General features: G+C 40.0%; 1 protein-coding gene across 2 annotated transcripts in view; it reads right to left on the reverse strand.

Annotated features, from left to right (window-relative positions):
• LOC128888026 (uncharacterized) overlaps positions 1–16,782 on the reverse strand; it is a 189,184-nt gene that overhangs the window by 46,396 nt on the left and 126,006 nt on the right. The gene's annotated exons all lie outside the window — the stretch shown is intronic.

Here is a 16,782-nt window from a genome sequence, read left to right on the forward strand (position 1 = left end):
CGGCGTACGAGACCGCGTAGTATAAGGAACATTTTTCTCAAAGCTTTAAACTTTGTGGCGACACTGAGGAGAATGAGAGGTACTACAATTATGATCTCGAAGAAGAGGCGCATCATACAATCATGATTGAACTTCACTTGGTAAGTTCGTTTAATCATTAAATATATTGTATGAAAGTCGACAATGATTTTTTAACAGAATATACATTTAAATGTATTATTCGATTTAATTTGCTATTCTCTATGAAAAAGTATTAACATTCTTATGTCGAAAAACTAATATTTTGGGAGACATTTGAATATCAATATTAAGTCATTAAATTGAAACTAATAGTTTCCCGACATAAATATGTTGGTACTTTTTTTGTAGAAAATAACAAATACAATGAAACAATAAGTTAAAAAATATATGACTCCATTTAAGACAATATTAATGACCCAAAATAAAAGCGAGATATTTCAAACATTGATCAATATTACAGAACAAATGCTCTCAACACCGAAATCGCAGATTTACGCAGCTAAAACCTGATTGGATATAACCTTAAAAATATACTGCACAATTAGCATGAAGTTTTATTTTGATGCTAGGTGGCGTAAAAAAGTTATGTCTAATTGAACTTCAATTCTAATCTTAAGAATACGTTAAAATATAAATATGTCTTATTCAAATAAATGAGATTTTCATTAACATTATTCATATAATTTACTTGCTTATTGTCAACATAATCAAATTCCATAATTGTATTTTTTCTTAAATTTTTCAGATACTTGTAACTGCGTTTATTTGTAGATGCACTTGAAGACCAAAATTACTGATCCCCTGTTTCCTAACCTTCATGTTATATTGTCTTGGTTATTCTATGACATAAGATGTGAGCTCTGAGGCGCGACGAGGGCGACGCGAGACGAGTGTGTGTGGCATTCCTGGCTTACAATGTAATATTCAGTTATGTAACTTAGTTATTCATAATAAATATATACATATCAATCAGAATATGTGTAAATGCTGTCGCCTGATGTTGGGAGAATACAACATCTTTGCAATCAAGTGGCTATTTACAGAAATATTTGTTGTGTTACGTGCTGACATTTTCATTTTTTTTTATTTTTCTTGATTTCGTCGGCAGGAATGTGTTCGATACCATCCCGAATTCGTTCTAATCGAACATAAACCTAGCCTTTGACGGTAGCTTATTAAATTCATTTTTTTTAACAAAGATACACATTCTCTCCTTGAAATCAATGTCGTCACGCCACTCTCACCCTGCTGGCAGCGCCGCGCCGCAGGCAAATCATTGTAAAATATAATAATATGTACGCGTTGCGTCTTGCAAATGTTATGCGTTAATTATTATATCTATACGCGCCGTGGAAAAGGAAAAGCACACAAGTATTATCGCCACGTTCAAATATCTGTTAAACATTTAATACGACGTCGACGGTCACAGATATTGCTTAAAGGAGAAACATGTAAATAACACGACATCGAGTTAAGCACCTCTGTTGCTGTTTCTTGTTTCTTCATGTCGAACGTTCTGGAAACTAAACTATACCTTCGAAGACGCCGCGAAACGTTGTCGCTTGGACGAGTTGAACAGCTTGGCGGGCGCGCGACGCGAGACGGGGATGACTCGTAAACACCGAATTTGCGCGCGTACCGAGTCAAGGAAGATCGAGAACTTTTTCTAATAACGTTCCTTCGATCACGTGTTTCCAGATCCTTTGTTTTGAAACCTTCTAGAACGTTCGACAGAGGTTTCGTGGTTAAGCAAGGCACGAGCCGAACTCACTCTTCATCGTACAGCCGCGACGAGCGTGATAATTAGTCCGATCGAACAATTCTAAGCGTAGTTTGTCTTACTGTAAAATTTATTGTGAAGTGAGTGGTAGGCAAAGGACTCTGTTATTTCGTTAAATATCCTAGTTAATAGCTTCGTTTTATTTCTTTTTATTATATATTTAATTAATTTAAACATATTAATTTTGAAGTTCTCTTTCTTTGTAAAATATAATTCGATAGTTTTTCCTTCGATCAGGACATCCGACATCCAGCATTTCCAGGCCGAGCGATCTCATTGATAGTTGAGGTAGAAGTTTCAGTCGTAAGTTGCTGTTCTTTAGCATAATATATTTTATATATGAATTTATTGTTTGTGACCACACGGAATATCAATAAATCGTATTGATTTCCAGGGAAACCCTCATTGGTGTTCTCGGGTGGTACTTCTATTTCTATTTCGTGTACAAAGTCATTCCGACGATCTCATATTGTGTTTCCATATTATATGAAATTACTATTTGTGATAACTGGGATATCAATAAACGATATAATTAATTTCCGGGGTAACCCTAATTGATATCCTAGTAACAAATATATCTATATTTTCAATGTTTTTCTTTATTACATATGTATCTATATTTTTGACGATTTCATGTGTGTATTTTCTGTACAATTCAATTGAGAATGAAAGTGTGTATTCAAACGAAATTATAATTACAAACACATTGTCCCGATTAAATCGTTCAAATTATACCATTATATTATCAAAATTGAATCACGAAATTGTCAATAGAATAAACACTGCAATTCCATATTTAGAGTAAATCGTTTTAATAGTTTATGTTAACCGTTCGCATCCGCAAAAATCCCAAATCCTAAATTAAGACCTAGAAGCTCACATACGAGTCAGGGCCCGTACGGGACTGTAGCGACAAAGACCTAACCTTGCCGATAGGCAAGTAAAATATATATAAATATAGTATTGTTTAATTTGATGGGTTTATAAATTTTAAATGGAAAAAGCGGTGACGCGGGAATCTCGTTCCGTGTCACAGCTGAATTGATGTCAGAAGTTCAGATACTAATCTATTTGATTTGACTGATCTATTAACTTTAAACAAAATATATATAAAAGGTGGTGACGCGGGAATCTCATCCCACGTAACAGTTGATTCTGATACTTCAATCATCCTTATCTGAAATTATAATAAAAAGAACCTGGGTATACAACATTGCAAAAATCGACTTTTTTCCTCGCTTGAACCACTGTGCGCTGTTCGTGGATTCGGACGCGCAAATGCTTTATTAACAGATCCTCAAAAAATCAGATTTTTGTGCTCCCTTACGAAAATTTGCGAGCTGTTCCACTCCCCAAAGGGTGTCTATGGGGTGCACGGTATTGGTGATGGCATTTTCTGGATCAGGGGAGTCCAGAGAATGCATTGAGCCCAAAATCGAGACCGTCGTCCAAAAATTGTGGATTTTAGAGGGGGAGGGGGTTTGTGGGGGGTGGTTTTGTCCGAGAGGGATTTCAAGGGATGCATTTTGTAGAGGGCATCAAAGAGAATCGTCCCAAAGGTTTTCTTGAAGTTTTCAACCCCTCCCGTCACTCCTGGCCTTTTCCAAAAAGTCGTTTTTTTACACCCTCCCCTTTAGGGGGGGTGAATTAACCCCTTCACATCAATCCTCGCCAATGCAATTTTGCACACACCCAGAAGACATTTGAGGACTATTCCTCACGAAGTTTCACCGAAATCGGTTTAAAACTCGCATAATTACGAACATTTAAAAAAGTGTGCCGCTAATTTTGTCCAGTAGTTTAGATTTATTCTTAAAAAAAAAGTGATAACTTCTCTTCTTCTTCTTCTTCTTCTTCTTCTTCTTGGGTCATTTGAATTGCTTAGAATGATACAGCGTTCAGGATGACCTATTAAGACATTTGGCGAATCAAGTGACAGAAGCAAAAGAAGAAAAACGTATTGAGAAAGTATTGAAGAAGTATTGAGAACAACAGATACCAACATATTGTCTCATGCTACACAAATGAAATTATGGGAAGAAGGAAAAAGAGATGCATCTAGAGTTCTCAAAGATATAACAAGTTCTCCTACCCGAGCGACGAAATATGCGAAATCATACTCAAGTAGTATGCAAAAGAGTAAAGATCAACTATCACCTTTGCACGGCCTGTCAATGATAATGGAAGCTGGAGTCTCTAAAAGACAATATGAGACAGTTAGAAGAACTAAAAGATCTTTATATTGTGATGTGGGACGAGATTCCCGCGTCACAGTTTTCAATTTTATTTTTGTATTGTAATTATTGAAAGTTAATGGGTTAATTAACTTAAACAATATTATATATATAATATTTTACTTACCTATCGACAAGGTTAGGTCTTTGTCGCTACAGTTCTGTACGGGCCCTGACTTGTATGTGAATTTCTATGTCTTAATTTAGGATAATTAGGATGCCTAATTAGGGTGCGAGCGGATTTAAATTACGAAAATAATTTTACTGCAATAGGGTTACCATATTTAATTACTTAGATACCAATTCTTACAATTCTGAACGAGATAGAAATACAGTTGAAGGTAATATGAAATTAATTAGAATAACGGATTTTACGAACGATGCCTTTAACCCCTTAACCTATAAGTACGTGCGAGACTCGTAGTCTTGTATTTGGGCCAATTGTAAATATTACGGGCATGGCCCGTAGTACGACGGTCGCGATTTGTAATGTGATCACAATCAATTACATGTTATTCTTGGTCGCTAATTTTGTATTACTGATTTTTGTATAAATTCTAATTATGTTTGTGCTTTATGTTATACTTTATTAATTGATAATAAACCTTTTGTAGTATTACATCTACCACAATTATTATTATTATACATCAGGTTGTAATTACTTATGAAATATTTCACAAAATTAAACCAATTGTATATTACACATACAGTAGTGCGCGATTGGTACAACTTAGAACCGATATGCCGAACCGCGGAATATCTCGAAGGCTGAGCGATCTTGTTTACGTTTTAGGCCCAGGCTGTTGGAATGTAAATCGTAGGTTAAGGTGTTAATAAAAGTACTTTCTTATTAACAATTGATACACTCTTTCGTTCTTTTACCACGGCGCATAGAAAATAATAATACTTAAAATTATCGGAATAAGACTATAAAAATTGATGGGGTACCACCCGAGAACATCGACTAGGGAACTTCCCGAAAATCAATGCGATTTATCGACATTCCGAGTGATCACAACGATTATGCATATATTGGTTATACAAATATTGGTTGGAAGAAAATCAACTCACCACTAAATATCTTTACAGAATTAGAGCAGCGATAACTTGGCTACTGCTACGGTGATCGTGGTCGTCAATGTCCTGGTCGAGAAGGAAAAGCACACACACACACACATGGAACAATTTTAGTTAACTTAAATAAGTAATAAATGGATAATTAATACTTTCAAAAAAAACAATTGATTTAAAATTAAAATGTTTTATTATAAATGAAATTTAGTAATTAAGAAAAATTCAAGAGTGAAGTTAGGTTGTTTTACGAGGAACTAGAGTCTTTGCCTACCACTCACTTTTAATAATATACATGAATTTATATGGTAACACAACTTTGCTCTAATTTAGCTCGCTCGGACAATACTCGCGCTCGATGTGAGTGTACGATGAAGAGTGTTTTTGACTTCGCTGTTTCGAGCCCAACTCGGTTCGAAGTTTACAAAATGCTTGCGCTGTACTCTCAGAGGTGCCGAATCAGAGTGCAGCTCGAATGGTAGTGAATTTTAATTGGCTAGATTCCTAGGCTAAGGTGTCCGTGTGCTCTGGCCACATCCTAAGATTTCTATGCTGTTTGTACAATCCAATTCAGGAGTTTTAATTTCACGGGTGCCATGCGGTCGGCCAACGGCAGCGAAAGAGAAAGAAGGTCGAAGCGCTACGCTAAGTTTCGCGACGCACTGTACCGTGGTGTGAGGTGTTACGCGAAACTGCTTAGTTCAAAAACGTGATTTCAGGCGGTTTGCGACGGAAGTACGGCATGCAATTTAAAACGATCTGATATAAAGAAAATCCTTATCTATTTTGATAATACTTTTTGTGCTTTTCCTTTCCTACGGCACGTGAACGTTCATATCGCTTTATAATAATTGACACATAACATTCGCAAGGCGAATATTTTACAATAATTTCCCCGCGGCGCGGCGTTGCCAGCAGGGTGGAAATAGGGTGACTATATTGATTTCAAGGGGAATGTGTATTCTTTTTTACAAATGAATTTAATAATTTATCATCAAAGGCTAGGTTTGTGCTCGATTAGAAAGAATTCGGGATGGTAAACCATCTCGAACACATTCCTGCCGACGAAAACAAGATGAATACAAATTTAAATTGTCGGCACGTAACAATATCCATGCTATAGTTTAATTCTAAAGGAAAAATTAAAATCGCACCCTAATAAGTCGTCTTATGTAGTAACAGAAACTCTAGCAGAAATTAAATAACAGGAGTTATTGGATAATAACGTTACGAGATTACTTTTATATTTAAAAGAAATCGTATAAAACTTGACCACAGAAAATACTAAACTTCGTTTAATTTGCAAGTGGAGTTGTGACGGCTCACAACAAACAAAAATTCGTGAATGACGAAGATGTAGACACATAGATATTTCAAAGTTCATTTGTTCCCTCGCAATTGATTTGTGATAGTAATAAAACTGTGATTTAGCAAAATCCAACAACCTCCTCTCCGCGTCACTGACGCCCTATTAGGATTAGATTTATAAAAGAAAGTGTTGACATTATAAATGAAAAAATAAGCTACATCCAAAATTCAATAGACTCTTTAAAAGAAACAAAAGTGACATTAGATAATAAACATTTTTATATCAACTATACCATGTTGCTCACCATGATTGATGGAAAGGTATGTAATGCTACCACAAAACAACATCTACAATGATGTGTTACATTTGTGATGCAACTTCCAAAGATTTTAATAATTTAACTGTCGGAAAAAATGTTAATGTAGACAACCTGAAATTTGGATTATCAGATTTACATGCTAGAATACGTATATTTGAAAGTTTATTGCATTTATCTTATAAATTGCCTCTGAAGAAATGGCGAACGGGGTCTTATGATAAAAAAGAAGTAGTCAAAGAAAGAAAACTACAGATTCAAAACGAGTTTAAAAAGCGACTTGGTTTGATAGTTGACGTACCTAAGACCGGGTTTGGTAACTCTAATGTCAGCAATACTAGCCAAAGATTTTTTAATGACCCAGTCATTGCCTCAGAAATAACAGGTATTGATGCAGAACTTATATATCGCTTCAAGGTACTATTGGAAATAATATCTCGTCAACATAGAATCAACACACCAAAATTTTCGGAATATACCATGGAAACTGCAAGATTATATGTGAAATTCTATCCTTGGTACTCAATGACGCCAACAATGCATAAAATTCGCATTCATGCTGCCATTGTTATTGAGAATGCTTTGCTACCTATTGGTCAACATTCAGAGGAAGCTGCTGAAGCATACAATAAAAATTTTCGATTATAGCGTAAAAATTTTTCTAGAAAATTTTCAAGAAAATCGTGTAATATAGTTATAATTAACAGACTACTCCTTAATTCTGATCCCTTATTATCTAATATAAGGCCAACACCACGAAAAACGTCACTCCCATACTTAAAAGAAACGTTACAAATGTTGCTCCCAGCTGAACTACCCAACCTCAGCAAATCAACTGTATCTGATTCATCATCAGATGATAATCTGCAGCTGTTTTGGATGATGATTGTGAGAAAGCAATCCATATGTGTTCAGTTTGATTTGAGCGCCGCGATGTACGTCGTAGACTATCGCGTCTTTTGTTCTTTACTCTACGCACGTCCTCGCGACGTTCGTTTAGGTTAGTCCGCATCACGAGCTGTTACCATTAACATGTGCTCGATATATATCATACACACATATATATATATATATATATATGTATTCATATTCTTGTTAATTAAATATACTTATCCAATTTACGTGGTGTTATAATCTTGTCAGGTTTTTGCCCAGAACACCCCTTTAAGTAATATAAGGAAAAAGTATAAGAAAATTAAAGTGTCGAAGTATTTTATGCGGATAAACATGCACTAACATGGCCGCGTCTAATATGTTCTCGAACATCGAGAAATTAACAGAACACAATTACGATTTGTGGAAGGTGCAAATTAAAAGTATATTGATATATAACGACTTGTGGCAATACGCCGACGGTAGTGAGGTGAAACCCGAAGAAAACGCTCAAGAATGGATAAAAAAGGATGGAAAGGCCCTGGCAGTGGTAAATTTAAGTGTTACGCATAGTCAGCTCCTTCACATAAAAAAGGCGAATACATCAAAGGAGGCATGGGACAAGTTGAAAATCATTTTTGAATCCCGCGGACCGGTAAAAAAGGCGATTCTCTGTAAAGAACTTTTACGAATGGAAAGGAAACCAGGTACGACTATTGTTCAATATCTAAACGAATTTTCCGAAAAAGCCGATTAATTCAAGGAAGCCGGTATCGTAATTTCGGACGAATTATTGTTCATAATGCTGTTGATTTCGCTACCGAGGGAATTCGAAAACTTTAGCATCGCTATTGAATCGCGAGACGATATACCTACGTTAGACAATCTTACGGCGAAGATAAAGGAAGAAGAGGCTAGACAGAATGAGCGCGATATAAAGTCAGGCGAGAGTGAAAAGAAAAGTGATGCGTTACATGTAAAAGACAATTTTGATAAAAAAAAAATATTCACGAGCGTACGAAAAAAACAATAAAGCGAAACCGCAAAAGTTTAATGGTAAATGCTTCAATTGCGGACGATACGGACATAAAAATACAGAATGTAGATTAAAACCAACGGAAAACGTGAAAATTTGTATCAATTAAGCGAAGCGATGTAGAGCAATATAAAGCAATATAAAGTTTATACAGCCGCTGATTAATGTGTGGAATCAACCGGTATAGGTAACGTAAATTTAAATGCGAAAATAGGCAGATGCTCGCCAAAATCTATCAAATTAGAGAATACATTGTATGTACCAGGTTTACGGAATAACCTTTTGTCAGTTTCTCATGCCACAGATCGTGGGTATTCACTGACGTTCGAAAAAGATCGCGTGACGGTTAGAAATAAAAATAATGTAAAAGTTCTGACAGCTACAAAGCGAGATCAGTTATATATTATAGACGAAAAAAATGAACGGGCAATACAAACAAACTATGATATTAATGAAAATTTAATAAGATGGCATGAAAGATATGGACATATTAATTTTAACGATCTGAAAAATATGAGAAATGGCAAAATGGTCGATGGTATGAATTTTGCAACACAGTCAACTAATTTAAATTGTGAGATTTGCGCTAAGTGTAAAATTCATGTACTACCGTTTAGAACATCCAAAAATCGTGAGAAAGGGCCACTCGACTTAATTCATTCAGACATTTGCGGACCTATGAGATGCGAATCTCTCGGCGGCGCGAGATATTTCTTAACATTTATTGACGACTATTCGCAGTACCGCTTAGGAACCGATCGGATATACTTCAAGCGTTCAAAGATTTTAAAAGAAAAGCTGAAAAACAAACGGGTCGTAAAATCAAAAAAATCCGCACGGATAATGCGAAAGAATTTATTTCAAAGGAATTTGAAAACTTTCTTAAAGAAGAGGGAATCGTCCATCAATTAAGTATCGAGTATACGTCACAGCAAAACGGCGTGGCGGAACGCGCTAACCGTACGCTAGTGGAAATGGCAAGGTGTCTTATGACACAAGCGAATTTACCCAACTCGCTATGGGCTGAAGCCATTAATACACCGACATATTTGCGGAATAGGAGTGCAACAAAGGCGCTTGATGGAATAACCCCATACGAAGCATGGACACGACGGAAACCGTTCGTAGGTTTTTTCCGAATTATTGGAAGCAAGGCAATTGCGTTATATAAGGGGCCAAGTAGGGGTAAGTTTCAACCAAAGGGCGATGAGTACATATTAATAGGATACTCAGAAGAATCAAAGGGATACCGTCTATGGCAAAGAGGGACGAGAAAAGTAATCAAAGCCCGAAATGTCAAATTTTTTGAAACTCTTACAGGTCAGGGACAGCAAAATGAGTTGTTTATTTTCCCTGATCCTACTGGCGAAGAACAAGATGATAAGAATCAGGAATCGCAAGTAGATATTGAAAATGAGGACTCGGACCAACCATTGGATGAAGATGAGATAGATGAAAATCAAAATGAAACACAGAATTGTTTGATGAAACGTGCACGCGGTCGCCCAAGGATTGAGAGAACGGGCCAACGAGGAAGACCCAAAAAATTATATCGGCTACACAACGTTGAAGATTTTGACCCGATATTTGTGTCAGACGTCTTAAGTCGGTCAGACAAAGATCCACGACTACAGGCAATGGAAATCGAGTATAAAAATTTGCTAAATAACAAAACATGGGAATTTGTACCCAGACCAGCAAATAAAAAAGTCTTGACGAGCAGATGGGTTTTCAAAAGGAAAATTACTCCAGAAGGGGAAATTGAAAAGTACAAGGCCAGACTCGTCGCGCGTGAGCACACGCAAAAATTTGGTATTGATTATACTGAAGTATTTGCTCCGGTGGTCAGATATGAAACTATTCGCACCTTACTCGCTGCATCTGTGCAAGAGAAAATGCACGTTCATCAAATGGATGTCGTGGCAGCATATATACAGGGCGAACTAATTGAAGAAGCATATATGGAGCAACCAGAAATATTTGTTCGTCAAGGACTCGAAGAAAAAGTGTGCAAATTATTAAAACCACTATACGGTCTAAAACAGTCTTGGCGCCAATGGTATAAAAAATTAGACAGCTTCATATTAAGTAGTGGAGGCAGGCGCACAACTGCAGATTCATGCGTATATGTGTTCGGAGCGGAAGAAAACCGTGTAATTCTTATTATTTATGTCGATGGCATAATTTTAGCATCTAGAAAAATAGAAAAACTCGAAGCGATTAAGTCTAAGTTAAAATTAACGTTTAAAATGAAAGATCTGGGGCCAGCGAAGAATGTATTAGGGATTAGCATTAAACGCGATGAAGAAACAGGACAAATTCGACTATCCCAGGAGCGATACATTAAAGAGACAATTGAAAGATGTGGTATGCAGGAAGCAAAAAGTGTGTCAACTCCAATCGAATCAAATACGAAAATTACAACGGAGATGTGCCCACAGACACTTGAAGAAATACACGAAATGAAACGTAAATCGTATAATGGTGCGCTAATTCATCTTGCAAATGCCACACGTCCTGATATCGCTTTTGTAGCCGCTAAACTAAGTCGATTCTGCGTTAACCCAGGACAAATGCATTAGATCCTCGCGAAACATGTACTTCGCTATCTTAAAGCGACATCGAAATATTGTATTACATATGTAAGAAACAACGAAAAATTAAAAGCATATACGGATTCAGACTGGGCAGGAGACGTCGACGACCGGAGGTCGTGCACGGGAAATCTATTAGTGTTATCGGGCGGTCCAATAAGTTGGAAAAGCGTGAACCAATCGTCAGTCGCTCTATCTACGATGGAGGCTGAATACGCCGCCCTTGCTGAAGTGTCACGAGAAGTTATCTATGTTAAAAGACTGTTAAATCACATGGACTTTAAAGAACTCATAAGTGACCCGATTGATGTTTATTGCGATAATCAAAGCGCTATTAAACTATCCAAAAATGCTGTTTTCCATAAAAAGAGCAAACATATTGATATCAGATTTCATTTTACGCGTGAGTTAGTGGAAAACAATGAAATAATCGTACATTATTTAAGCACGGACTCTATGTTAGCCGACATTCTTACCAAGGCGTTAACCAAAGCGAAGCATGAGCATTGCGTTGAAATGTTGAACCTATGTTCAAAATAATGTTTAATTTTAGTTAATACTCATGTTCACAATAATGTTTAGTTTCAGTTAGTTTAGAGAACACATATCGATAGAGGGGGTGTGAGAAAGCAATCCATATGTGTTCAGTTTGATTTGAGCGCCGCGATGTACGTCGGAAACCGTTTCTCTTGAACCGAATCGTGGGATCTGCGAATCAGCAAAATAGGCGTCAGCACTCAACGCCAGCACATCCGCTGAACTTGGGACCCCTCCCGATTTCAACGGATGCAAAAGCGAAGGTTCTCGAACGCGGCTCGTGCCATGCGAGGATCACCTAGTATATAAACCCGTGGACACGCCCCACGGTGGCTCTTTTTATTCCGCTGTCAGTACGTTATCATCGTGGTGATTACCGAAATCTTGTAGTCGCGGACAGGTTAACTTCACGCGTTGTCGTTACCTACGAAAGTCCGACGTATAATCGGTTAAGATCACATCGAACCTTTATCATCAATCGAACACGCACTCAGCGTCGCGCTTTGGTCATCAAATACTAAATTATTGTAGTCACGGATAGAGTAATCGTACGCGCGCCGCGTCGTTACCGAGGAAAGTCCGTTGTTAATTAATAGAGACCCGTGTCGCGAGTGATAGTTGCCGACAAACAGATCCTTGCAACAGCACAGCTCTGGGATGAACAGATAGCTGGTACAACCAAACTGTAAGACCGACAAGCGGTAACGTACCTGACTAATTGTATACTTGATTTCCCAAAACCGATATTGTAATATAAACTCGTTATTTTGTAACAATATATATATGCTAAACCTTGGAAACAATCATTGCAATCCCGAATTGCTCTTTCCCGTTAGCGAATACAGTTAAGGTGAGCTTTAGCTCTTTAATTGAAGACAAAGATCCCAAGAAAGAGTCTCAGATAAGCTGGGACGTAACACTCCAAGCAATTGTTTCAAGTCATAAACCCGTTATTATTGCATTTACGAAAAAATACCAAAGGAGAAAGAAAAATGGAAAAAGGTAAACACCCTTTCGACATTGTTATCATAACAGAAAATGATTTGTACGAGTAAGTATTTCATCATTCAGTAGCAATTCACGTATCGTAACTCAAGTACGAAAACTAAGAATTTGAAAAAGCGTAACTGTATTTCACTAAATACAAGAAAATGTATTTTACTACCAGTGAGAAACAAGATATGTACGACACTTTTGTGTTGTATGATGCAGATAATTTAAACGCAGTTATCCAAACAATAAAAAAACGTTATCAGAGATGTTTAGAATGTAATGAAGAGGCGTTTGAGCATTTTCTTCAATAAACACATTTTTTGAAAATATCTCGAGAACTAATAATTTTTTTGCCATGGTACCCTAATCACTTTTTATGTAGAATGAACAGAAGAATCGATCTGTGTAAAAAAGAGTATGCATTTCTATTTGAAGAAATGATGCAATTGTTAATTGCACATGCACTGCTGCATCTAAAAAAAATTTAAAGACCTACAGATGTAGTGCTCTTCGAACCATTTATCTTTCTCCTTTGGCTTTTTTTCGTAAATGCAATAATAACGAAGTTATGACTTGAAACAATTGCGTGGACCACCCTGTATGTTAATGTATGACATGACAGCATGTGTAAGGGTCAAGGTCATCGGAGCTGCCACCCCTAAACGTAAGATTTACCTAGATATCTTTTAGGCTGTTTAGGGCATTTTGTATGTGACCTAGAGATGTCAAAGTCGTATTTGGACTTATTGTTAGTCCTGTAAAATTTTATTGTAACGAATATATTGTTCGTGTCATGTATCTAAATTCATTATTCTGTTTACAGGTCATAAGTTACAGTTTAATTTTATTTTAGTTGTAGCTGTGTTCTATGTATTTTGTCGTGCATAGCTTATAATGCGAGGTGTTTCTCTTTTAAAAAGCTCTTTAAAAAATTAGTATTTTTCCACATTCAATCAGTCTCAGAAATTTTTTTTTATTAAAGTGTACACATTAGAACCATAAAAATATATTCTATCATGCGATCGGAAATTTTATTAATGTGATACAATGTTGATTAAATTTTCTATACAGATTAACATTTCTTTATGAAACTTGGCAGAAGCATTATTCAAAACATGTACTTTTAAAATATTTACAAAACATGAAAAGTAGATATTCTATACCAACAAGAAGTGTTCCTAAATATCAGTATTTTTCCCAACTTGAAAGGTGGTATTCCACTTTAATGTGAGACTTGTTTCCTGCTACTCTATTTCGCTCACTCTTACTGTAACCCCAGGCATTTTCTACTTCTAGAGTACCTATTCATGAGGCGGGACCTCAGTTCGAGATAATAATCGCTACCTACCCCGCTTTCAAGTGAACTGGCGCTTCGATCATATCACGTGAAAGTGAGAATTACCAGTAGGCCATATTTAAGAATAAACATTGTAATCGTCACCTGGTGTGATCTAATTCCATCGCATTAAAAACATTGATATTTTTCTATGTATCATTGTATCTTCACGAGAGTATTAATGATGATGATAATAATAATAATAATAATAATAATAATAATAATAATAATAATAATAATAATAATATTACTTTATTTACGGGCTGCAGTGCTACGCAGGTTGACCACTTGGCCTGCGTAGCATTAAATGCTACAAGTGAAGGGACGAACGTCTCCGGATCCGTTCGGAGGATGAGACAGACGTCCACATCGTCGGACGGTGGCCGCCGGAGGCGACGCGGCACGAATGATCATTCATTCGTGCCGCCTCGGAGCCCTGTCCGTCAGGAAGTGGCCGCGGTATCTCCCCAACTCAGCGGGGGAGATGCCGTGACACAAAGTGTTCCGGGCCAGGTACCTCCGCTGCTCCCAGACGCACTGGGCCATGGGCTAGTGGAGAGACAGCGTGTCCTCCACATGCTGCAGGCCCTCGGCACGCTCACTGCGCCGCCATTCGGGAACACACCCGCCCCTCGAACGCCTGATCGGAAACGAGACAGGGCCGTGGTTTCCAGCCCAGAGGAAGAGGCTGCCAGGGCGAAGAAGAAGCCGGCCGTGGACCAAGAAAAATGGTCCACGGTTGTGGGGAGAAAGAAGAGGGCGGACAAACCGTCTGATCCTCCACTCCCATGTCCAAAGCCGCGGAGAGGCGAGAAGGGGCAGATATCTGCCAAACCTCCGTCAACCGAAGAACTCTGCTCCTCCAAAGGAGCAGCGTGCAGTCGACGAAAGGCAAAAGAGGAAGAGGAGGAGAAGGCGCTGTCGCCCTAAAACTAGGCGGACGGCTGTCCTCCTAAAGCCGGCCGAGGGCGCGACGTACGCGTCCATTGTGGGCGCGATACGTCGCCAGGTCCGGCCGGAGGAAGCGGACACGGAGGTCCGCCAAATAAGGAGGACGCGGGAAGGGGCCGTCCTTCTGGAGCTTGGGCGATGTGGGGACAGCGACAGGTTCCAGTCCGCGCTCCGGTCGGCGGTGGGGGACACCGCGGCAGTACGGGGTCTGAAACCCTGCGCGACGATTGAAATCCTCGATCTTGATTGCGTCACGACCTCAGGAAAGGTCATGGACGCGGTCGCGCGGGTGACAGGGGAGTCGCCGGAGGAAATCCGCGTCTCCGTTCTCGCGACGAACCCCCGAGAGCTGCGGAAGGCCGTGGTGGAGCTTGGCGAAGGAGCTGCCGTTAAGCTCCTGGCCGCCGCCAAGCTCAAGATCGGCTGGGTGAATTGCCGCATCCGGCGCTGGACGGAGGTTTAGTGTTGCTTCCGGTGCCTGGGCTACGGACACACTCGTAGAGAGTGTAAAGACCCGGACCGGAGCAACGCTTGCCGCAAGTGCGGCAAGGATGGCCACAAGGCGGCGGCGTGCGAGGACACCCCCCACTGCCATTTGTGTGCGGGGATAAAGGACGCGACAACGGACCACTACGCGGACTCGGGGAAGTGCCGGATCTTCCAGGAGATCCTCGCCGCAAAGAAAGGTAAGCCCTCTTCGCGGCTACGGTAAGGATCCTCCAGAGAAACCTGAACCGGTGTCGACTTGCCGATGACTTGCTAACGCAGCTCGCTATGGAAAAGCGAGCTGCAGTCGTCATCGCAAGCGAGCAGTACCGCGATCGGGAATGCTCCACCTGGTTCAGGGATGATCTCGGCACCGCGGCAGTGTGGATCACGGATCCACGGAGAGTCCGTATAGACTCTCACGGGGATGCCGCGGGACACGTCTGGGTCACCAGCGGTGTCCTCGCGTACGTCAGCTGCTATCTGTCCCCAAATGATAGCATCTCCGAATTTCAGGGAAAGCTCGACGTGCTGGAGGACACCCTACGCGACAAGTCCGGTGACTTCAACGCCCGAGCCTGCGAGTGGAGGATGCCTCGCCCCGACATGAGGGGAAGGTTGATGGTCGAGATGGCCTCCAGACTGGGACTCGTCGTGTTGAACGTGGGTCAACGCCGACGTACCGACGCCCTGGATTCGGAGACTCGATACCGGATGTCACCCTGGTGTCTGAGGATCTGGTCCAGAGAGCGGTGAACTGGAGGGTGATTGGTGATTTCACCGGTAGCGATCATAGCTACATCACCTTCCAGTTGATCGGCGAGCGGCAAGCGCGGCCTCCGGGGATTAGACGCCCGAGAAGATACGTACCTCTCGCCTGGATGAGGATAGGCTCTACGCCACTCTCCAGGCGGGCGTGGAGGCCGTGCCGCAGACCCCGCGTGATCCGTCCGATAGAGCGGGTGCCGAAGCCATCGTGCGCGGCAACCTTAACCTCATCCGACGGGCATGCGACGAGTCAATGCCAAGGAGGAGGCCATTCTCCGGCCGGCGGCAGGCGTACTGGTGGACCGACCATATCGCCTCCCTCAGGAGAGAATCCCTGAGGCTCCGGCGACGAGCTCAACAAGCTCGAAGTCGACCGGAGGCCGCCGCGCTGTCGGAGGACTACAAGGCGGCCAAGAAAGCCTTAACTCGTGCGATCAAGCAGAGTAAAGCGCGACGGGTACAAACTCGTTCGAACGC

This window comes from Hylaeus anthracinus, unplaced genomic scaffold (genome assembly GCF_026225885.1).
Source record: "Hylaeus anthracinus isolate JK02 unplaced genomic scaffold, UHH_iyHylAnth1.0_haploid 11989, whole genome shotgun sequence".
Classification (NCBI taxonomy): domain Eukaryota; kingdom Metazoa; phylum Arthropoda; class Insecta; order Hymenoptera; family Colletidae; genus Hylaeus; species Hylaeus anthracinus.